This window comes from Cynocephalus volans, chromosome 4 (assembly GCF_027409185.1).
Source record: "Cynocephalus volans isolate mCynVol1 chromosome 4, mCynVol1.pri, whole genome shotgun sequence".
NCBI classification, from domain to species: domain Eukaryota; kingdom Metazoa; phylum Chordata; class Mammalia; order Dermoptera; family Cynocephalidae; genus Cynocephalus; species Cynocephalus volans.
This window is the reverse complement of record NC_084463.1, coordinates 88,668,751-88,682,285: the sequence shown is the minus strand read 5'-3', so window position 1 is coordinate 88,682,285 and position 13,535 is coordinate 88,668,751. Positions and strand designations below refer to the sequence as shown.

At 43.6% G+C, this 13,535-nt stretch overlaps 1 long non-coding RNA gene across 1 annotated transcript; it reads left to right on the top strand.

Moving 5' to 3' along the window:
• The first annotated feature begins 556 nt into the window (after positions 1–556).
• LOC134374759 (uncharacterized) lies at positions 557–11,045 on the top strand. The gene is made up of 3 exons (XR_010023342.1): positions 557–629; positions 7,978–8,066; positions 10,742–11,045. It is a non-coding gene; the product is annotated as an uncharacterized LOC134374759 (long non-coding RNA).
• The last annotated feature ends 2,490 nt before the right edge of the window (positions 11,046–13,535 follow it).

Here is a 13,535-nt window from a genome sequence, read left to right as displayed (position 1 = left end):
CAAGGGGAGAATACATGAAATTCACGTTTCCCAGTACTCTTAATTCCAAGATGCTGGGGCTGGGATGAAAATCCAAGGTCACTGGCCAGAACCAGGGCTGACACTGGAAGGGTAAGTGAGGGAGTTTAAATGTAGAATCCATGCTGGCTACAGATCAACTGGAGCCACCACTTCCTGTCATCTTCTGCCTTCAGGGATCAAGCACCTCAGGTCTGGACCTTACCAGCCTGAGGGTGGGGAAGAACCTATCAAGAGAGCGGGGCAAGTTACTTTTCCTAAAAGAGTCAGGAGGCTACATCTGGTGATCAGACACGAACGTGGAAGGTAATAATGATTATGCATACAATTTATTCAGTTCCTATTTCTCTTACTTTAGTATTTTTAATCTGTAAAGACCCTACAGAAAATAGGGATAGTTAATCCCATTTTGCAGGTGAAGGAACTGAGGGTCTGAGAAGTTCCTGATTAACCTAAGGCTATGCAGCTAATTTAGTAGTGAAGCCAGGACTTGAACTCTCTCTCTCTGTGCTGCTTCTATTCCTTAGTAGAACGAGCACTGGACTGAGAAGGCAGACCTGCATTCCACTCCTGCCCTGAACCTCATTCTCCCCAACTGTGCAGTAAGAGAGGTAAGCTCAACAATTTCTAATTCAATTCAACTGCCACATCCTGAATATTTACTAGGTTCCAAGACCCAGATAGAAGCAGAGATACCAGGACAGAGAAGACAGTGGTCTGCCCTCCTGGAGTTCACAGAAGAGTGAAGGAGGTCAGTTCATAACAGATCATCACAAAGCATTGTGCTTAGTGATGCTTAAATAGCTTTGTGCTTCCATACTCTGCAAGCTTATGCTGGTTTCATCAAAAATTCAGAGTGGGAGGCTTTGGGGAAGAGAGGTTGAAGCTAGAAGAGGGCCCTGCCCAGGAGAAGGGAAGAGGAGTTGAGAACAGGGGGTCAGGGCCTTTGAGCTCTGAAATTGTGATAGAACCTACTTTTTTCTTTGGAGTTCCTAAGTCCACAAAGCCCAATGGGCAATGGCAAAGGACCATGTTTGGCTATCTGACCCTTTTTTAAGGAGTGCCCAGATTATGTATTTTGTTGTGATTTAAAAATCAACTTTTTCTACCATGTCTCTCCTCCCAAATCCTACACTGAATCCAAGCCCACAGTGGCTGTAATAGGAGCACTGGACTGAGACAGACACTTGGGTACCAGGCCTGCCAGGGTTTTGCTTTGATTGGATGTGGCTCCTGGATCCTGTGTGTGATACAAAGTATCGCTAACCCAATAAGCCCATCTTTCAGAGCCTTTGCAGAGTTGGATAGTGGGAAGCTATCACTTCCTCGGCAGGTATGAGCAAATGGGGCTGAGATTACAGTTAACATCTACATCAGCAGAGCAGTTCTGCAAACAGATTGGCATGACCCACGAGTTTCCAAAACAGGACAAAGTGCAAGCCTCTCTTCAGTCTCCGTCAATTGGGGCCCAAATTCTTTTAGGGAATAACAGCTTTATGGCATCGTGAATCTGGAATCTAGATATTTGCTTTAGGAGATTAGGAAAGGCTGTTAAATCATCAACGATGTCCTGATTTTGTACTCCCAAGTACAGCTCATTCATTGTGTTTATTGAAATAGAGGAGAGTATTATGCCTCTATCATTTTTTATCCCTTAAGATGTTTCTTCCGTCCTTCACTTGCCCTGTATCTATTTGTCATTTTTCTTAATCCGGTATCTGAATTTTGTAGAACACTTTACAGTTAAATATCTCTTCTCCCCTCCCGTAATGGTCCTGATCAGCATCTTCATAATCATATTTTCTTACCATTATGTATTGCTCTTCACGGTTCACCAAATACATGTTCATGATCTCATGAATCCCCCCAAAGCCCGTGAGGCTGATAAAGCACTTATTATACACATTTTACAGGTGAGAAAATGCAGGCTGAAGGAGTTAAATCATTTGCTCCAGCCTGCTAAGCTCAGTAGTTAAGCTTGGAATTGACCCAGCCCTCCTGGTACTGAACTCTGTACTTTAGCCACTATCCTACATCAACAAGGTCCCACGTTTGGGCTATAACAAACCTTAACAGGACTTGGTTTCTTCTTTCGTAAAACTTTAAAAAAATTAAACAAATAAATGGTGTGGTTTACAAGATAAAGTGTGTATATTTTTTAAATAAAAAGAAAAAAAGTTACATGTTTGGATGTCGAGTAAACTTTTTATGTTTCAATATGCCCCCTCCCAAAAATCTTCCAAGATGGATTAGCATCATTAGTCATTATTTAGCACCACGTAGTAGGTGCTCAATAAATATTTTGTTGGATGGATAGGTAGGGGGGTAGATGGCTATCTGGCTAGCCACATTCTGGGCCCTGGAGATACAGCAGTGAACAAGACAGGCAAGTGCCTTGCTCCATGTCACTTGCAGTCGAGTGGGAGAGACAAATGTCACACAAGTGGTCTGTTATGTCTGATGAGTGTAATAATGTTCAAAGAATCACCAGCTCTAAGGGTATACAGTAATGGAACCTGATCTAGTCTAGGGGTGAGGGTGGGCCTCCTTGAGGAAATACTGTTTACTCTGAGACCTAAAGGCTGAGTAGGAGTTGCCCAGAGGAAGGAGGTGGTGGGGCAGGTAGGGAGTGTTTTAAGCAGAGAGGACAGCATAAATAGCAAACACGAAGCTCCAGCGGGGAGGAGAGTATGTAGAGAATTTCATTGTGAGTACAGAGTGGCAGGTGGGTGGGGAGTGAGGCTAGGTAGGCCTGGGAGACAGGAAGGGCCTTGCAGACCCTGGTAAGGAGCCTGGACTACATCCTGAAGAGACTTAAGCAGGGAACTGATTTGATCCTGCTTGTGTGTGAGAAGTATCAAACAGATCAGACAGGAGCAAGACTAGAGGCTGAGAACCACTAGATCAAGTCATAGATTGCCTTTTATGAAACCACGGGCTTTGGAAGGAGCAGAAATGGGAAATGGGAGCAGGCAGGATGGTGCCTTCTGGAGCAGTATGAATGAAAACCTAGGGGATTCCAGAATCGGTGAGCAGTTCACAGTGCTTAATTGCAGTGGGGAGAGGAGCAGTGGAGTGGAGGCTGGAATGGTCAACCAGGGTTACATCATGGAAGGTCTTCAATGCTGATTAGGAACCCTGAAGTAAATAGGTGATTTATAACCAAGTAATTTCAAAAGCATAATTATAAACTTCATTAATCATTAATTCTGGTATGGCTGCTCTCTTCAGTGGCAGTACAGATATCTGCCAAGTGGAAAGAAATGAGCTTCTGAGATACAGGTTTGTTCCCAAGTAGGTATGACAAATACATAATTTATTTCTCTTAGTTCTGATACACAATGCCCTGGCTATTCAGATGCCATGTAGGCACTGGCCTTACTCTAGTACCTAAATAGCACCCCCTCTGCAATGCCAGGAAAGGTTATGCTCAGAGTTATTTATTTAGCTGCGTTCTTTCTCCATGACTGAGAGTAGGAAGCAGGCTGTAGCAGAAAGAACAGTGGGACTGATCATGAGCTCTGTGCTACCTCCAGATTAAAGGAGACTAAAGAAGTGACAGCTCGATGCCATGCATGATACTGGATCAGCTCCTCATGTGGGAAATCATCATAATGGACATAACCAAGCCAATTAATGAAACTTAAATATGGACTTTATAGTTCACAGATTGCTAATTAGTGACAGGAGGAAAAATAACTACACTGAAGAACATTATAACCAGGTTATCAAAATTAATCTCACCAATGACTGGCAGACGGGTTATAAGTGATAGTCATGAAAGAACACATTACCTTAGCAGTATTCCAGCAGTGCATATATAATCAGAATCTAATCTTGAGAGAACATTAGGCAAACTCTAATTGAAAAAAAATTCTACAAAATACCTGGACTGTATTCTTTAAAAACTTTAATATCAAGACAGACAAAGAGGCTGAGATATTTTCTCATATTAAAGGACACTAAAGAGACATGACAATTAAATGCAATACTGGATCCTGGACTGGAGAGAGGGAAATGCCATAAATGATATTATAAGAACAATTAACAAAATTGGAGTATAAACTGTACATTAGATTACATAAATGAAATAGAGACTATAAAAATATTTTATAAATGTTAAGTTTCCTGAATATGGTAACTGCCCTGTGGTTATGTATGAGAATATCCTTGTTCTTAAGAAGTGCCCGCTATTATATTGATGGGATGTGATGTGGCAATGGGCAGAGGGTGAATGTGTGAGTTAAATAGGTCATGGGGATAAAATGCCTGGATCATAACGAATATTCAATAAATGTCAGTCCCTATAGCAGGCACCCACTAATGTTGCTAAGGATAGAATTTCTGCCATGTGATGTTTCTTTTGATGCTATTTAATTCTCCTGCCTTCATATGACCTTTTTCTCACTAGATCAAGAGCTCCTTAGGAGAGTGCATGGCATTTTAGTCCATTCATAGCACCCAGCAGGATATGTACCAGGTACTCACAAGTGCCCAGTGGTAGGCTTCACTGATCAGTTAGCCTAGAGTCAGGGGGCCCAGGGAATTGAATGCACATGTGTAACTCAGTCCTCAGAAAAAGGATGCTTATGGAACTTTGAATATTTGAAGTCACATGGACATTTCTCATATGGCAGAATCCTAACTTTCAGAATTTAGAGTCCCACAGCAGTTCAAATGTCTGTAACACCGAATCCATCTTCTCCTTGTTTTCTGCTTACCAGATTTTCCTAGACCTGTTTCCCACAAAATCCCTTCATAGCCTCAAATAATTCAGCAATCTCCAAAATATAATACTTTTAAAAATATTGACTTTCTAATGATTAACATAAAAAGAAGAACAATAAAGCCACAAGCCGTGGGTAGAAGAATATAAATCCAGATTTAATTCTGTATCGCAGAGCAAGGCAGCACTGCAATTCTGTAATTCCACATTGCAGTGCAGTGCCCAACATGAGGGAAGAGATGCTTTCCAAATACCTGCATGGCTGTTAAACCTGTGCTCACAGAAAGAGAAATACCACATGTTCTCACTTATTGGTGGGAGCTAAAAATTAATATATAAATTCACACACACACATACACACATACACACACAAACGGGGGGGGGGTAAGAAGATATAACAACCACAATTATTTGAAGTTGATACAACAAACAAACAGAAAGGACATGGTTGGGGGGGAGGAGGGGAGGGAGAAGGGAGGGAGGTTTTGGTGATGGGGAGCATTAATCAGCTACAATGTATATCGACAAAATAAAATGTAAAAAAAAAAAAAAAAAAAAAAAAAAAAAAAAAAGTAAATGTAAAAATGTAAAATCCCAAACAATAAAATTTGCAGAATTAAACATAAAAAAAAAAAAAAAAAAAAAAAATAAACCTGTGCTCACTTTAGGATCCACATCCTTGACTCATGTTTAAAGTGTATAATCCTAACAATCATAGCGTCATTTCCGGGGCATTGACTTTGTGCCTGACACTGTGCGGTGTCTTCTGCATAAATCATGTGATTTTCTCCCCCAACAACTCCATGAAGTATGTGTTCCTATCCTCAATTTACAGATAAGCTCCACAAGGCTGAGATGTTATGACACTGGCCTTGAGTCTGTGACTGCAGTTACTATGCATACGGCACAGCCTGTGAGGATGATTATTTTAACTTGATTTTTTTTTTCTCCAAAGACTGGTGTTCCTGGCCTGACATAGCACCAGCTAAGGTGGAAAGGCAGGGGGTGGCAGAGCCAGTGCTGGAAATCAGACAGCAGCACCAGGCTCCCTCCTTGATGGGAGAGGCAGGGTCATAGCAGAGAGCCAAGTCTAACACTGGGAGGTTCCTGACAGCTGAAGAGTGGAGGGGCTGAAGCTGTAGCCCAGAGGAAGCACCATGTAGTCATGCCTGTGAAGCGTGGCCTGTGGAGCCACCAATTCTGGCCAATGACATTGGTCTCTCTTGAGCTTGAACAATCATTAACTCTCATGGTGACTACTGCCCAGCAGTGACCTTAGAGGCACCTCTTGTCATCTGGCAATTTGTAATATTTTCCAGGATAGATTAATTTCCTATTGCTGCTGTAACAAATTACCACAAATTTAGTGGCTTATGTAACATATATTTATTATCTTACAGTTCTGGAGGTCAGAAGTCACAACATGGGTCTTACAAACTAAAATCGAGGTGTCAGCGGAGCTGTCTTGTTTCTGGCGGCTCTAGGGGAGAGCCCTTTCAGCTTCTAGAGGCTGGCCTCATTCCTTTGATGGTGGCCTTGTCCTTCATCTTCAAAGCCAGCAGCATAGCACCTTCCAGTCTCTCTCTGATTCTGCTTCCTTCATCTCATTGTCTTCTTGTTTTGTGACCTTCATGCCTCCCTCTTATAAGGACCCTGTGATTACACTGGGCCCACCCAGATAATCCTGGATTATTTCACCATTTCAAGTTCCATAACATAATCACATCTGCAAAAGTCCCTTTTTCTGTGTAAGGTAAACTATTCCCAGGTTCCAGGGATTAGGATGTGACCATCTTTGGTGGTGGTGGGAAGGGACAGAGGCATTATTCTGTCAACTACACGAGGCAAATAGCAGGAGTTCAGTGGGTGGTTTATCCTGGAGCTGGCCCTTCTGCTCCCTGGAGGCATCATGGTGCAGTGGGGAAGCCACAGGCTTTGGAACCAGACAGATGTGAGATTTGATTCCCAGCTCCACTGTTTATCATGGTCCTGGGCAAGTTGCTTCACTGCTTAACTTGTCTGAGTTTCAGTGCCCTCTGTGGGAATGATTGTAGTATGACAAGGGTTGTTATATGGCTTGGAGATAACACATGCAAAGTGCTTGGTACATGCTTAATAAATGAGGGGCTATCATAACTGTCACTCCGGTGTTGTTTGAGCCGGTTCTGCAAGTGTAATGATGGAAATTCTAACTCCAAACGTTTTGAGGCAGAAGGGCTCCCTGCTGGGCTTCATGAAACTGCCAACTACAGCAGAGGACAGGCAGGTGGAACAGAGGAGGGAGGCAGTGAACTGTTTTTGTACAAAGCTCAGGATACAGTCAGGTTCTCTCTGGTCATCAGTTAACAGGTCTATGCTCATCCTCTTGTTGGTACTTTCTATTTAAATGGCCAATTCCTGCCTTTGGTCCCACTGATGACTCTGTGGACAGTGCTGCCATCGCAGGTGCCTCCTCCTAATGCTGTGAACACATTCTCACACTCAGTGGAAATTCATGGCTAGACCGAGAGGACAGCTGATTGCAAATTCATTTCCCATGCATGGAACAAATGGAAAAAGCCAACAGCTTACACACAGTTCTTTGAAATGAAGTTGCCAGTGCCTCTCACAGAAGTCCATATGGGATTTAATGATCATCATCATGCCTGGGAAACTGGTCATCAATCATCACTTCTTCCATTTTACAGATGGGGAGGTGTGGGAGTCATGCTCCATGTTGCTAGAACAGGAGAGATGCCTACTCTTCTTGCCTCTTGCATGGCCTCCTGGATCTAAACTGAGCTGGGGTCTTTCAAAGGTTGAGAACCAACCTGGTGTCTTTCTATGTATTTTGCTTACATTTAAAAACAGAGCTACCTAGGGGAGGGATCCTATACCCCAGCTTTATCGTGCAGTGCCACCCTACAGAGTAACCCACCATTACTGCCCCTGCCACCACCACCCTCCCCAAAGAAGCATGTGACCAGGGAAATGTGAATGAAGTGACCACGTGCTGTGAGTGCAGGGGTGGGAACTTGGTCAGTGAGAAGAGTGGTAGGGGCAAGGGTGGGGTACGCACATGCAGGGACAGATGAGACTAGGAGAGATTGGGCTTTAAACTACATGCATGGTTACCTGCATATTTAAACAATAGCACCCTACAACTAAATTAATTTGTCTAAATTCCATTCATGTATTTATTCATTAAAAGGCTTTTTCAACTGAGCATTTATTGAGAACATTCTGTATGCCAGGCGCTGCACTGGATTCTGGTTGTCTGTGGATGAGCAAAACACGCAAGGTCTGTGCCCTGGAGAGACTCAGCACACCAGTGGTGTGGCAGGTACGGAGCCGGGGTGTCTAGTCTACCCTTATCCCCGAGCGGAAATGTCTTCACGTGCACTAGTGAGTTTCTATGCCTTTGTTTCCCTTGTTCTCACCGCCTGGGTGCCCTTCCCCACAAGTTCTCTGTGGTAAAGTCATCTTCATCACTGAAGCCTCCCCCTGCTCAGCCTCAACACTATTCTCTCCTTCCTCTGTGCTCTTACAGTGACTTGCACCTGAAATTTAGGCTCTGTCAAGACTGACTTTATGGAATATGTGGTTTAAAACTGTCTCCGAGATCAGGCCCCCAGTGTCTTAAGAACAGAGAGAGTCATAAGGACAGGGCCTTGCCTTCACTGTCTTTGTAGAGTGTGTGTACAGACGAAGGGCTCGATAAATGGATGGCAGGATGCTTTAGTTTCCCCAACCCTCTTTCAGGGGCATGGCATGTAACCGTCCTCCTCCTGGTGCCCCAGTCTACACCAAGTTATGAGAACACAAGGGAGACTTTCACAATGCAACTTGAGGTATGCAAAAGAAGTAGAGGCCATTTCAGCACAATCCTGAGGGATTGTGGTCACAGCATGTGGTCACTTCACTCACCCTTTCTTAGTCATGTGCTTCTCTGGGGAGGGTGATGTTAACAGGCTATTAGCCTCAGCTCCACAATACGTAATGAATGACAACTCAAGACCAAGGTCAAGGAGAAAAAAAGGGTGGAGCCTAGGGGTCCAGGGAATTTAAGGCTGAGCAGGAAAGTTTAGAAGTTTGAGACTACAGGGCACTATGAGGGAGGACAGGAGAGGCTCCCAAAGGATGCTCAGGACATTCATGAGCATAAAGGACAAAGGCTCAGCACGCCCTGGGAGCTAAGCAGAGTAGAAGAGACACTGACACTTGCCTGGCCAACACTGGACCTTGGTGGGTCCTTGAATGAGAAGGAAAAACTGCCCTTCTTGCCCTTCTGGGTTCCGCATGGGGGTGCTGGTTGACCAATAGCAAGTGCACACGATGGAGACTGCACTGATCCACCCTCAGTCGTTAAGGGCACAGAAAGAGGGTAATGTTGTTGAAAGAGTGAGGGAATGACAAACATTCACATAAGGAGGCTGGACTGATAATAGTAGGAGCAAGGGAACATCTAGCCGCACAAAGTGCTGGGTGCTCACTGGCTTATTCTTACAGAGGCCCCACACATTGCAAAGACTGCTTCCCAACCCCCTACTGACCCTGCGGTAGCCAGGAAAGTGTCCCTGAGCACCACCTGGACATAGGTCTTTGCATGCTGTGGGCTCCTCGTGGCAGGCCACATCTGTCCTCCTGGAGGAGTGGCAGGGGTGGGGCTAGCTCTCTGGACCCAGCTGGCTCTGAGAGCCCTAGAGAGGCAGCTTGCTTAGAGGAAAGCAAAGCGCTTTGGAGTCAGAACACCTGGGTTGGAATCTTGCTGTGTCACTTCCCAACTCTGAGACTTTGGATGAGTTTTTTAATTGCTATGAAATTCATCTGGAGTGAAAAACAGGTATAATGTCAGCTACTGCAAATGACTGTTGTGAGGAGAAAAGTAGATAGACAAAGAGATTCAACAGAGAATTGCCTGACACATAGTAGGCATTCAATAAATGGCAGATATTACTGTAAAGGAGATTAAAGTACCATGATTGGATGAGAAATTCCTGCTGTACCCAGAAAGCAGCAGCCACAATACATGGAGTTCAAAGAAGTCATTCCCTGCTTCACATTTCATGCATATGTTCATTCATCCCTTCATCAGACGTCAGTTGCACACCTGCTAAGTGCTAGACACTATGTTAGGAGCAGGGGATAAAGCTGTGAATGAGACTGACATGGCCCTGCCTTCAAGTTGCTCAGAGCCTAAGGAGAGAGGCAAACAACTACTACAAACCACCATGGTGAGTGCTAGAATGGAGGTGAGGGCATTGTCCATAGGGCACCAGGAGAAAGGACTTGACTGTTTTGGGTAGTGGAAAGAGGAGAGAGGCTCAGAGGAGTTAGATGACTTGTCCAAGATCACGCAGCTGGACTAACTTTTGCAACCTGCCTCAAAAGTAGAGATTTAGCTGCCTCATCAGGCATCACAGCAGCATAGTGCTCACCACCAAGAATGGCAGTTGTGTCAGGAACAGGGGCCCAGGAATCTCCCAGGTGTTCACATAGCACCTCCCAGATTGATCACTGTGAAATAAGCCCTGTGTCTCCCGCCAGATTGTGAGCAGTTTAGGGCAAGTATGACATCCCTCTCATCTTCATATTCCCTCAGAGCCTAACACATGGTTTGGAACATAGTAAGTCTTCAGTAAATAATGAATACTGAATTAATGAGAGAATGATGTTCAGAGAGGTTACTGAGTTGTTCAAGGTCACTTGGCTCATAAGCAGCAGGGCTGGTACAGATCCAAGTCCTCTGACCCTGGGCTTTCGCCTCCAACACTGAGTAAGGAAAAAATGAACAACCAAAACTGAATGACGCTGCCTGGCCTGGAATCCTGCTGCTAGAGTCTCTCTTCCTCCCTCCCTCCCTCCCCTCCTCCATTCACCCCTCCCCCCCTGCCTCTCTCTCTCTCTCCCCCCCCCATTCCCCTTCCTCCCTCCCTCTCTCTGATGAACAGGATTATCAAGGGATAAAAAAGATGAAGAGCACAAGATTCAAATGATTTTTTTCCATATTGTTTTCAGACCGTGGTACGACGATATGGCCCCACCTGACCAGCAGAGGGCTGCCTCGGATGGAACTAGCATCCCAGCCCTGCTGGCCGGAGTCATCATCTGTGCCTGCGGAGATAATGGATTTTTAATGAAAGAGGAAAAACACTACCAGAGCTAAATGTCTTTTCCGCATTATCCCACCTGTGTCAACATCACCTATCCTCTTTCTTGGAGGGTTGGCAATAATGTAGTTACTCTTTGTTGGGGTGCAGAAAGCTGTTTCCCCAAAATATGGTGCTTTCACATGCTGAAATAAAGAAGTAGCCTCAATGTCTCTCTGATCCCATCCCGCCCCCCATCCTGTCTCTTAATCCTCTGTCACTCTCCAGAGCACAGGATGAAGCTGTTCCCTTATCTGCCTAAACTCTGGACCTGCCAAAGAAGATGATTACCTCTGGTCCTTCCCCTGAGTTTTCATTAACTTAACTCATATCACAGAAAGGAAGACTGGAGTCTGTCAGCACACCTGGACAGACTTTTGTCACAGACCATTGTCTTCGATTTCAGTCCCCTTCAGTATTTTGAAGAGAATCATTCACCACTCATTGTCTGCTCTGCAGGCCAAGTAGACTTTGTCCTAGGCCGTTGTATGTTCTCCAGGCCCACTGAGCCCCCCTAAGACTCATTTACTCTTACACCCCCATCTCCCTTTTCCTATGCAGATGGGTATATAAGCTCTGAACCCCAATAGAAAATTGGGACATTACTCTCTTGTGATCCCCCCATGAATTTCCCCCCTCCCAGCGCATTAAAATAGTAAAATTTGTTATGCCTTTTCTTCATATTAATTTAAATTTGTTAGAGACATTTATTAATGAAACTCTAGGAGTGAAGAGGAAGTTTTCCCTTAGCCCTTGCCTCTTTAATATGTGAATAACAGAAGTTGGTGTTTGAGTGAATCATGTTCCTTTTCTGTGTACAGAGTCTGAAACCCGAAGCCTAAGCAGTGACATGGTTAACTAGCTGGTACCAAGGAAAGAAGCTGTAATTATGTCTTCAATTATAGAAATTGAAACTGGGAGGGACCTTAAAAATCATTATTTTACTGAGAACTAGAAAAATTGCCACTGCCCAGGAGTCAAACATGCAAGTAGTGTCAAATTGGGACCAAATCCTTCATCAGAATTATTTCTTTATAAATATATTCATGTGTTTAGACAGAGGATTAGATCTGAATCAAAAACCGGTCTGTAGAAATATAACAGTATTTTTTTCTGTAACTGTTACCCCATCTGCCTGATAGCGGAAAATCTGATCCAGTGCCTCATAGGTAAACTCAGTCAAAGTTAGTGATTTCCCAATCATTTCAGAATTAAATTTTAGAATTCAGGATTTCCAGCTGCCCCTTTTCCCCAGGGTTGCATCTAAGTTCCAAGGGGATCTGTGGCAGGGGGACCTAGTACTTGATGTTTGTTCTTTATTTTTCACTGGCATCTGCTGAAGGGGACAAGATTTCTCAGGTGTTATTGTCCGTCCAAGTGGGCATCAGCTGAGCTGACAGTGGTCTACTGGCCTGCTCTTGTTGTGTGGTCCAGCTGCTATCTGGCTGTATTCCCTTGCCATGACCATGAACACCCTCTTGAACCCTTAGCTCTTTCAGTTTTGGGGGGATGTAGGAGGAACAAGGGGTTTTGAGTGCCTTTCCGTATCACTGTAGGACACTGGGAAGCTTTGGGGGTCTGTCTTGGGTCTCCGCCTAATGCCATGGCCCATCCTGGCCCATATGACGATCTCTATTCTATTCCACCCCATACAGGCTGCTGTCTCCAACAATTCCAAATGGAAAGCAGGATACAAATTATTGAACTCATGTATCCCACAAATTAAAGGGGAGAATTTCATCATCTTTCTCCCATGAATATGACTTAGGGATTAAGGATCTGGATAGAAATCGGGGTTCATAGTGTGTTTAGCTCCCTGGCTCCCTCATAACTCTTCCCTCTCATCAGACCAAAAGTAGTTTTAATCTTCTCTCCACTGGTAGGGAAGGGGGTGAGCTAGGACCACCATGGGGGAGTGGGGACTTTTAAAAAAAGAAGCCAGGAAAAGCTTCATTTAGATGGTAACATTTACATTTGGCAAATTTGGAAACTTTTTGCCGTTATATTTTCAAAAATGTGTTTCGATCTCTTTCTCACATTCTTCAGGGTCTCAACTGCACATACATTACACCATCTAATATTGTCCCACGGGTCAATAAGGCTCCGTTTATTTATATTTTCAACCTTTCTTTTATCTGTGCTTCAATTTTTATAGTTTCTTTTGGTTCGTCTTCAAGATCATTGCTCCTTTCTTCTGCAGGGTTCAATCTTCTCTTAAACCCACCCAATGAGTTTTTAATTTCAGATCTTGTATTTTTCAGTTCTAGAATTTCCATTTGGTTTTATAGTTTTAATTTCTGAAATTCCTCATCTCTTTAGTCATCGTGTCCATCTTTTCCTTTACATAGAGGAATCCTTAACATATTTATTATACTTTTCTTAAAGTCTTTGTCTGCTTATTCCAACATTCATGTCATCTCTGAGACTATTTCTATTGATGGTTTTTCTTCCTGATTATGAATCATGTTTTCCCTCTTTTTTCATATCTATTAATTTTTTATTTTATATTGGACATTGTAACAGCTAATTTGTAAAGTTTAGATAATGTTATTTTCTTTTAAAGAATGTGGAGTTTTATTTCAGCAGGAAGTTAAGTTAATAGCAGATCATCTTGATCCTTTTATGGCTTGGTTCTATACTTTATTAGAGTGGGTCTAGAATTG